This window comes from Solanum pennellii, chromosome 2, assembly GCF_001406875.1.
Source record: "Solanum pennellii chromosome 2, SPENNV200".
Classification (NCBI taxonomy): domain Eukaryota; kingdom Viridiplantae; phylum Streptophyta; class Magnoliopsida; order Solanales; family Solanaceae; genus Solanum; species Solanum pennellii.
Window position 1 is genome coordinate 31382731 of NC_028638.1, and position 6401 is coordinate 31389131.

General features: G+C 36.7%; 1 pseudogene; it reads left to right on the forward strand.

The window, feature by feature from the left end:
• The first annotated feature begins 4321 nt into the window (after positions 1–4321).
• LOC107010868 lies at positions 4322–5995 on the forward strand (annotated as a pseudogene).
• The last annotated feature ends 406 nt before the right edge of the window (positions 5996–6401 follow it).

Sequence of the window (6401 nt, forward strand, 5' to 3'; positions counted from 1 at the left end):
TCAACTTCAAATAATCATAATTCTTAGCACAAATTTAATTAGTGTCCCATGACCTACCCACAGATAGATAATTGAATTAGCTTTCCATAGACACCAACTTTTCTAAAACCAGATATCTGAGTAAAAATTTATTCCCATTTTAGTAAAGGCTTGTCGAACAGGCCCTGACGACGGACCCAATGACGGGGCATTGGGCAGACGACGGACCGTCAGTCCTGGCCGTCGTTTGGTCCGACAGCAACCTTCCCAGGGGTCATTTGAACCTTTCCCACTCCGTTTAAACCCTAATCACGTCGTTTTGACCCTAAATCATAAGATTTTAGTTAGTTTAAGCCTAGAAACATAATTAAAACATATCTAAGTCAAATCATTAAATCAAAAGTTAGAAAATTATAAGAAAGAAAGGAGAAAAAGCTCAAGAACCCTTGTTCAAGAACACAGCAAGTTCCAGCATTTCCAGCGCCGAAACCTAAGTATTTTCCCGTGAATTTCATCACCAGGTATGTGGGATTTCACTAGTGGGTTCCTTTCTCCCATTGGGTCACTACTTTTCAGTCAAATTCTTGATTCTCATATCATGCTTAGACCTAGGGTTTCTAGAACTTTGATAGAACTTCATGATTTAGTTAAATATATGTTCCAAATCAGATTATCATGTTATTACTCAGATTATCGCATGAATTTCAGAACCCTGTCTATGTATTTCTTTAGTTCTTGAATTACACATGTTAGTCAGATATTTCAGACACTTCAGATATACATGCCTTAGTTATAAATGCATAATTACCAGATTAATTGTTGCATTCTCATTTTACATGTTCAGTTTCGAGCTATCCAGTATTTACAGAAACTCTGACATAATCAGTTAATTTACAAAACTCATTGGGAGTAGCATAATATCGAGTTGGACTAAGGTTTAGCGTACCCAATAATCCCAGAACTACTAGCCAAGTAGGTTGTTAGTACCCTTTGTGAGCAATCAGCTTAGTGATCATGCCAACATGCCCTTGTACCTTTGGCAAGGTATATTGGGTCCTCTCGTTGGGGCGTATACATCAGACTCCACAATTAGCTCAGGTGGTTTTATTATCAGTTATTAGTAGCTCCCACAAATCAGTCAGACTCTCTGCATTGACCATTTATCAGTATACTCAGTATTCGGTTTCAGCGTGTTATAAATTGGTCATTGCATCCACTTAGCTCAGAATTCAATTTATAATGTCAGATTATTATACTTTTATTTCAGCTTTACTCTATCCTACATGCTCAATACCTTTCAAGTACTGACACATACGTGCACTACATCTTCTCGTGATTGTAGGTTCTGGTTCTTAGCATCCAGATCACGCATAGATCGATTTCCGATCTCCAGTTCAGCAGATTCAGTGGTGTGTCCTCATTCTTCGAGGACAACAGTTATGAGTTTCATTTCAGTCTTTAGTCATTTAGTTTTAGTATTTGCTAGATTTAGTTGGGTCTTGTCCCAGTATTTCTAGTCCAGCTTAGAGGCTTATTTAAGACATAGTTAGTTTTAGCTTAGTAGTGAGTTAATATTTCTTTGTATTAAACTCATCGATTTTTCATATATCTCAGTTTTAGCATATGGGTATTCCCCATATTTTCATTATAATTTATGATTTAGCTTCCGCAACAATTTATTATCTTTAGTATGTTCATGATCATGCTAGCAGGGTTAGATTGGGATCACTTGTGGTCCTAGATTCCGTGTCCGCGTCTCAGGGGTAGCTCGGGGCGTGACAATCCTGCGCACCCTTGATCTAGGTGAGCACTCCAAAGTCAGTTGGTGAGCCTCCTTGCATTCTGTAGGACTCCTTTTATTATTTTTTCAATATTTTCTTTATTAGGATGTTGTGTGGTCTGTCCCAACATCTTTCTATGTTTTAGAAGGCTTCATAGATAGACAATTAGATTTTAGTCCTTTAGTCTTTTCATTATCTTTCTATATGTTAAGACTTGGGTTGCCACTTTTGGCCAGTTGAATGTTTAATCTTAAAAATATTCTCAGTTTTGTCAGTTAGTTGAGTTATTGGTCATCGTATAACTGTGTGTGTTGTCTTCCACTAAGTTAAGAAAGTGTGTAGGCTCGGGGCGTAGGCTCGGGGCGTGACATTAGGATTAGGAGTTATGACCAAAAGGACCTAGTTTAGGCATTGATCTCCAAGAAAAAAGACCTAAAATCCCCTTAAAAATAATTGTCGTACCCTTCTACAGATTGGACCTAAGGACAACCGTTCCAAAGTATAGAACTTTTGATTGAAGCCTCCTTTTGATGGAACCTGTCTATGACTTGTAGGTCTTCCTATGGTCCGTAGACTAGACTCCAACTGTAGCAACCAACTTAACCTTAAAAATTTCACGAAGTCTAGGACTCACCTATGAGACATATTTACGACTTGTACAAAGAACGACATACCGTCCTGGTAGGGTACTGAGACTTGATTTTTGAAAAATTATGTTCTCTGTTCCTTTGGTTGCTATCTACGGTCGTAGATAGGACCCATAGACACAATCTTCAACCCAAAAAAACTTTTTTTTCTTTCTTTTCTGAATTACAAGGTGTTACATTAGGACCTTAAATACTCAAAACGGCTTCGAAAACCACTTTTGAGTAACTTAGCCTTTTGAAACTCAGAACTTACCAAATTCTTCAGTTTTTATTCAACTCTTAAAACCAACATTCAAAACTCAACATAATTAATATGAGGTCAATATTGGGAGGGAAAACAGTAATTTCATGATAATAGTAAAGAATGACCAATCAGGTCATTACAGACATGAAATTTTTTTTAAAATAGGAAAGATCAAAATTATAAGCACAAAAAGGATTTTGAAATAACTCAAATTAGAAAATGAATAAAGAAAAAGTTAAAGTAATTATACAACTTTGATGAGCTGGCAAGTTTTTTTTTTTTCATTGAGGAAGCTTTGAGGGGATTTAGTTTTTTAGACTCATTTAATAGGCTGGTCATGACTTGTGTTACTACAACCCACTTCTCTGTCAAAAAGATCCCATATCCCCCCTTCTATTTGTAATGGTAATGGAGTATTTGTCAATGATTCTGAGGAAACTGAGTGCTTTACCTGATTTCAAATTCCGTCAGATGTGCAAAGTGACCAAACTAACTCACTTAATCTTTGCGGAAGGCACTAGATCACTTTAGTAAAGTGACGGGATTAATGGCTAATTTGGATAATTCAAACATATTCATAGCTGCTGTGGGAGAAGAGGTTAAGCAGAATATCCGACTAACAACTGGTTTCTCAGTTGGTAATCGTCCTATCAAGTATTTGGGACTCCCACTTACTTGAAAGAAGGGACAAACATCGAGTTCCAACAACTAGTGGATAAAATAATAGCAAGAATTCAATCTGCCTATGCTAAGCTCTTTTCATATGCTGGTAGGCTGCAAATTGTATGGCAGAGTTGTTTTCCATTTATAATTTTTGGGAAGCAGTCTTTATCTTACCACAAAGTGTGTTAAGGAGATTAATAGGAAATGTAGGGAATTCTTAAGGAATGCAACAGAAGGAAGAAGAAAGTAGCACTGGTAGCTTGGAGTAAAGTTTGTGTCACTAAAAAATTTGGAGGGCTTAACTTCAAAGAATGTTGCAAATTGAACTTTACTTCAGTCGGGAAACTCTTGTGGCAAGTGACAATGAAGAAAGATGTGTTATGGGTAAAATGGGTGAATTGTATTTGTATGAAGAATAATGTGAATATATGGGACCATAATGCCCCGGCAGATTGCAGGTGATACTGGAGGAAATTGAATGCACTTAAATCGCGAATGGCATGCTGGTATCAGGATGGAAATATACTCTCACACATAATGGGGCATACTCAATATCTCACAGTTATCAAGCATTATTAGCTCCGCTCCCAAAACTAAAGTGGGCTGATTTAATATGGAATTTTGTTGTGGTACAGATACAAAAGGAATTGAGAGAAAGGATAGGCATGTTTCACATGTGTCACCGGAAAAAAAAACATAGAAAACAACACTTCAATTTATTGTTTCCCTTAATGGGTGAGAAATGAACTGAAGTAACACTTATTTTGGGACAGAGAAAGTAGTAGTATATAGTTATGTCGTATCTGGTCAATACTCATTTTCCCAACTGTGAAATCATATTAATCTCATCGAATACCTCTTTCTCGTTCAATCCGCCCTGGTACCACGTGTCCTCCCTTTCTCTTATATTTTGTTGCTCTATATATGGGGATAGATTGCTATCCAAGAACCACATATCATACAAAGAGAGCTCTAAGAGAGAGGTATATTTGTATAGGGAGAGTGAGATGGATAACGGTAATCATGTTGGTGGTTCAGGAAATGGAGGATTTCATAGCTATCATAGATCTCCACAACCAACCTCTGTAGATCCCCCTTCTCCTCGTATGCTACCTATCTTCTCTTTTACTATTTACAAGTGATTTCTCTATATATAAATGTATGGTTGGAATATTCATGAACTTTTATATTTGATATGCTTACTAATGGCGACGTTTCTATTAAAATATATCTCACAAGGTAGGGGAAATGCTATGTTCACATCGCACTTTCAGATTCTATATAGACTGATTACTGGGCATGCTCTCATCGTTGTTGAATATTCATGAAGCTTTGTATATGCTGAAGAGCACACAATTTTTTTCATGAGAGTTAACTTGGGCTGCTAGATAATAATTTTCATTAATTCCTCTGAATTTATCATTTTCTTCTTTAGCTCTGTTGAGCCTTGGAAGATGATAAAAATGGAGAGCTGCAACTCCTGTAGATTTCGGCATTTCTGGTTTTCTTTTGGAGCTTGAAAGAAAAAAATGGAAAAAATTGGCATGCATGCAATCTTGTGTATGTCCTCTCGACCGCTTTTTACGTGTGTCTCTCCTCTAAAAGGAAAATACTAAAAAGAGAGTGATAGAAACAAACCGTCTAACGTTAGCAAGTTTGAAAATCAACTAGCTAAATTACATAAATTGAAGGCTTTAATTATGACTTAAAAATTGTCTAAATTGTCCGTTCCATGAAAATTTAATTTTATTCCTATATTACGGTTATGGTAAAAGAAAAATCCGTCTGATCCGAGACAAGTTTCTATACATGCGACACTCAGTTGAAGATTAGACAAAGTAAGATAAATGATTCGTGTCGTCTTACATTACGGCTCTCATATCAAGCTAATAATTCGTGTAACATATATTTCTGTGTGCCATTAGCTTTGTAATTTCTTCAATACTTGGGTAGGTAATAGCAAATGTTACTTAATAATGTGTTAGTAGACAATAAAAGTGTAGCTAGTGGTGATGAAATTAGATGAATATTTTAATGATATATACCACTCTTCTTTTTAATTTCACTCTGGTGCTTTTTTGTTGTTTGAAATTAAGATATGGAGATGAGCCTGGAACTGCCTGCTCATCTCAACCAGGAAGTTGTTGAAATCATCATTCAGGAGCATGACCAAGTCATACCAAATGTGGCCAGACTCATGCATAACACCCATCCTCCCCATATCATGATATCCGATGACGCCAAACAGACCATGTAACATTGTATCTTTGAGTTCATATGCTTTGTAACATATGAAGTCAATGCATTGGCAGTGTGAGCAGCGGAGCACAATCACTGAGGAAGAAGTGCATTGGGTCATTAACATGTTTGGTTTTGATGACTACATTGAACCCTTGCCCTTGTACTTGCCTTGTTATAGTGAGGATGATGGTGGCGAGTGTGGATCCCATACAAGGGAGTCTTTGTTGAAGCGTCCAATGGTTGATACAGCTTCAAGCTCCAATATCACACCCTATAACCTTCCTCCTATTTTTCCTATGGCTCATCACCACTTTGTTTTTCCACCACCAATGGGAAATGATGATATGCAGGGGGATGCACCTTATGGAGGAACTTCTCAGTGTGCAGTGGCTTCCATGGATAGTGACGTTGAGTCTCCTAAGGATGAGGATAAGGAGTGAGCAATTTCTCAATCTATTTAAGGTACTAAGCTGTTGTTTAAACTCTAGAAGCAATAAAGGAAGTTTAGGAATAGTTTTTAATTTGCGAAGTTTAGGAATGTATGTTTCGAACTAAGTGAGCCAAATGAAACCCCTTCAATTTGCTGTTTACGTATGTGTGTATGTGTATATTTTTTTGTGGTGGAAGTGCTAAATAACATGAATAAGTGATACTTGTCCTCATAATGATATTTATAATTGAGCATATTTGATCAAACACTTTGGAAAACAACAGAGGAATTGATATCAGTCTCTGCCACCTCTTTGCTCTTCTTAGAGGAGCAATTACCAAGTTTACCTTGACATTCCTAATCTAGAATTTTCAAACATGTCCAAATAATAAAAATTTGATATGTTTCCTCTATAG